The sequence below is a fragment of the Macrobrachium rosenbergii genome, chromosome 1 (assembly GCF_040412425.1).
Source record: "Macrobrachium rosenbergii isolate ZJJX-2024 chromosome 1, ASM4041242v1, whole genome shotgun sequence".
Classification (NCBI taxonomy): domain Eukaryota; kingdom Metazoa; phylum Arthropoda; class Malacostraca; order Decapoda; family Palaemonidae; genus Macrobrachium; species Macrobrachium rosenbergii.
In genome coordinates, this window is record NC_089741.1 from 28,408,683 (window position 1) to 28,413,682 (window position 5,000).

General features: G+C 32.2%; 1 pseudogene; it reads left to right on the forward strand.

Annotated features, from left to right (window-relative positions):
• The window catches only part of LOC136839924 (hemicentin-1-like), an 843,194-nt pseudogene that overhangs the window by 776,804 nt on the left and 61,390 nt on the right, over positions 1–5,000 (forward strand).

Below are 5,000 nucleotides of genomic sequence, written 5' to 3' on the forward strand. Positions count from 1 at the left end.
GGTTGTAAGTCCTAAGGGAATGCAAAAAGGTTGGGAGGTCACTGAACTGTCAACGGATTAACATCGAAATCTAACTGTCGGCTAGATTTTGGTGTTAATCCGTTGACCTCCCAACTATTTTGTATTCCCTATATGACTTATACTGACCATACATATACGCCCTTGTCTCTGCATAGCAAAGTTGCTGAGACCATGTCTTGGTAATAAGACGAAAATATGCATATATATATATGCCCTTGTCTCTGTAAATCTTTAGTTGCTGTGACCAAGAATGGGTGGCTCCAAAAAGCTAATTCCCCCAGCTCCCGTCAGGTCTTCTGGGATGAGGCTGCAACCCCATGCCATTGTACACCCTGTTTTTGACCAACCACAGCTCACTGATTGCCACATATACTTATATATATACATATATATATATATATATATATATATATATATATATATATATATATATATATATATATATATATATTCACACGTAAGCATACAGTATTCGCAAACTGAAAAAGGATCTTTGAAGGTAACAGCACGTCCTGTAGACGCAATGCTCTCAACCCGTACTGATAATAACAACACATGCTGGAATAATATCTCTTCCGGTAAAAGTGGCACTCCCAGGAGAGTGCCGGGAGTGCCAATGCATTATGGAATTGTCAGCTTTATCCCGAGACTGAACAAATTTCATAACCTCCATGCAAACTGACAGTCCGTGATGCCCAATATACGGGATAAAATGTTTATTGCCTGTCTATATTAATAAAATGAAGTTTGACCGGATACATGTTTTTTTCTGGATGGCGTTGTATCCGGATACATATTCTTTATTTTTCTGGATCGCACTTCATCCAAATACATTTTTTTGGATTGCGTTGTATCCGGACACATTTTTTCCTTGATCACGTTGTATCCAGATGCATTTTATTCTGGATCGTGTCATATCCAGATACATTTTTTTGGGATCGCTTTGTATCCGGATACATTTTTTCTGGATCGGATACATTTTTTTTTCTGGATCGCGTCGTATCCGGATACCTTTTTTCTGGAATCGAGTTGTATCCAGATACATTTTCTTCTGGATCAAGTTTTATCCGGATACATTTTCTCCCGGAGCGCGTCGTATACGAATACCTATTTTCTGGAATCGCGTGGTCTCTAGATGCATTTTTTTCTGGATCGCGTCGTGTCCGGATAAATTTTTTTCTGTATCGCGTAGTATCCAGATACGTTTTTTTCTGGATTGCATCTTATCCGGATACATTTTTCCGGATCGCGCATTGTATCCGGATACATATTTTCTGGATCGCGTAGCGTCCAGATACATTTTTCTGGATTGCATCTTATCCGGATACATTTTTCTGGATCGCGTCGTATCCAGATACATTATTTTCTGGATCGCGTAGTATCCAGATACATTTTTTGTGGATTGCATCTTATCTGGATAAATTTTTCCGGATTGCGTTGTATCCGGATGCATGTTTTTTTTCTGGATCGCTTAGTATCCAATACATTTTTTCCGGATCGGGACGTATCCGTACTGATTTACGGAATGCAGAGGCTACTTGCAAGGTACCTAGATTATCAAGTTCAATATCTCGCTTACGTTAAATATCTTGGGGATTGTTTTATTGTATAAAAAAATTATATTTTCATTGTGCTTATCATATAAAAATGTTATTTATAATCTTTTTTATTCTATGAATATGTTATTTACAATCTTTTTTATTCTCATAAATATGTTGTTGACAATCGTTTTCATTCTATAAATATTTGATTTACAATCGTTTTTATTTTATAAATGTTATTTACAATCGCTTCTATTCTATAATAATGTTATTTACAATCGTTTTTATTCTATAAATATGTTACTTATAATCGTTTTTAATCTATGTTATCAACAATCTTTTTTATTCTACAAATATATTATTTACAATCGCTTTTATTCTATAAACATGATATTTACAATCGCTTTTATTTTAGAATTGTTATTTACAATAATTTTTATTCTAATAAATATTGTTATTTACAATCGTTTTATTTTATATGTAGTTTACAATCGTTTTTATTCTAATAAATAAGTTATTTACGATCGTTTTTATTGTAATAAATATGTTATTTACAATCGTCTTTATTCAAATAAATATGTTATTTACAATCGTTTTTATTCTGCAAATATGTTATTTAGAATCGTTTTTACTCTGATAAATATGTTATTTACAATCGTTTATATTCTAATAAATATGTTATTGACAATCGTTTTTATGATATGAATACGTTATTGATATCATTTGCGTCATTCAAAGGACCGCTGAACTTCCAGCCGAATGACGCAACGGTTGCGATATGTCATCATAATTAATGGCCTTCATAAACGATTATTAAACTTTTGATTAAATTTTCGGCTAATCAAATATTGCGCATACGCGAACATTATCACTTCGCGTAATGAATCGAGCGCTCTCGCCAATAATGTCTGTGCGTATGGCGGATAGTGAAAATATGAATTTAAAATTTTATCAGAGAAGCCTTCATTTATAAATAAGGAAGGAACTTCTCTTCATGATGTTCTTATCTGTATTTGAATATCATGAGACAAAGAATATCATTATCATAATCATAATGGTCAAGTGGGCAAAAGATGGAGTATTTGAATAAAGAAAATTATATAAATATGTGATAAAATCTACTTAAGACTATCAAGGGTACAATAAAAATATGCATACACACATTATAATATATATATATATATATATACACATATGTAATATATATATATATATATATATATATATATATATATATATATAAAATCCAACAAAGACTTTTACAAATATAATTATACGTGAAAAATGGTATACAAAATGAAGTGCAGTTTGCGACAAGTGGAAAACGTACATAATTCAGTACCAGACATTTTGATATATGTACACTTATTTTCCCCCTCCCGCCCCCTCTTTCTCTCTCTCTCTCTCTCTCTCTCTCTCTCTCTCTCTCTCTCTCTCTCTCTCTCTCTCTCTCTCTCTACTTCCTAAATCAATCAGGACATTCCTTTAGGGGCAGAAAGGAAGAAGGGATAAATAAGTCAGCTGAAACCTTTCATTTTTTTTTTTATTTGATTTCCCCAGCCCAGACACTTTTCCTAACGCTCACCTCTTTCACCGGCAGTCCAACCGATGAACGTCAGCATCATGAGCAGCAGCAACTCACTCAGTGCCAGCACCGAATACGAGCTGACGTGCCAAGCCTGGGGCTCCAGACCGCCCGCTGTCATCAGCTGGTGGAAAGGTGGCACCAGCCTCTCAAGGATGCTGTCATGACAGTAAGTCCTCTACGTAGATAGCAAGAGGGTAACCTGCACTCATAGGTATACACTAAACAAACAGACACACACAGGCACACATACATACATGCATACACACACAAACAATATATATATATATATATATATATATATATATATATATATATATATATATACATATATATATATACATACATATGTATACATCATATATATACATACATACATATATATATATATATATATATATATATATATATATATATATATATATATATATATATATATATATATATATATATACACTATTCTAGTCCACAAAAAAACTAAATATGATCTGTTTCATCATTTTAATTATGGTTTCTGGACCTACTGATGCGTTTTATGATTATAATAAAAGATACACATTATACCCTCCCACCACGTAACAGTAAAATTAATTCATCTTTTATCGTTTCAATCTGTTGTAATTACTTGCTTTAATTAACCCTGCCATTTCCCCCTTCTTTCCAACCACTTCATATGCGAAAGTTTAAAAGTATACTTTTCCCCTTTTATTTGTAGTTCATCGTGTTTCCCTCGGTTAAGAAAACAAAGAACACAGCTACATTGCAATTTTAATTTCTTCTTTTTTTTGGAGTTCACGCGTTTCATATATAGCATAAGATTATTTATTTATTAATTTTTTACATATATTTACTCCATAATGCACATCTCATCTCACTGGACGTGTCAAAAATAATTCCTTTCTATTTTCATATTTTGTTTCAGCTCTCCTCATTAATTTTCACTTTGTGTTTTTTGACAAACAACGACTATTTATCTAAGTCCCTTTTAGTTTATGGACATTTTCATTTATTATTCATGGCCTTCCCCTAACAGCAAAGAGCTTGAGACTGCTTGTATACACAGTTCTATCTCCTATAGCTATTACTAGTTTGACAACTTACCGTTATATTTCACTTAATCATTTGAATCTTTTACTTTTTTATGTTGAAGAAATTATGATAATTCCAACCACTCATTTCCTTACGGTTATAAATATTCTTATCCCCCGTTCATCATCATTTTCTGGAGACCGATTTCTTAATTTGTCTGAAAACACCATGCCAATTTCTATTCGTTTATGTCTGTTACAAGAACAGCCGTTTATTATATCAAGAGTTGTTTTTCATTATTATTGCTTCAAACCAAAGCCCTTATTATCATCACGAAAAATTTTGGCAAAGTAAATTTTCTTTTTTAACTCCAGACCTGCCAAGAAACAGCTGTGTGGCATCGTACTGCTTTTAATTACGTTAACCAAACCTTTTCTACAATCATGAAAACTCCTGATTTTTTGTATCGCCCATTTCTTCTCATAAATTTGAAATCATGATTTGTTGGGTTTTCTTTAAACCAAATCAATCCTGTTAAAATCACAAATACCCGAATTTATCATCGTATCGTTAGCCTACAATATGTTTCTGGACTACAACAATCAGCGACTGATAGTAATGTAACACCTTTTATTTTAAATCAAATATACTTTAATACCAATCCTCCTTAGAATAACGGTATTATTTTATTTTTTCACCATCATACAATCACGAACGGATACACTTTATAATTGTTCTTAACATGCATTTCAAAAACTAATTATACTCTATTTAATACCAGTCTCCTTAGAATTATGTTATTCTTTTAATTTTACACCATATTA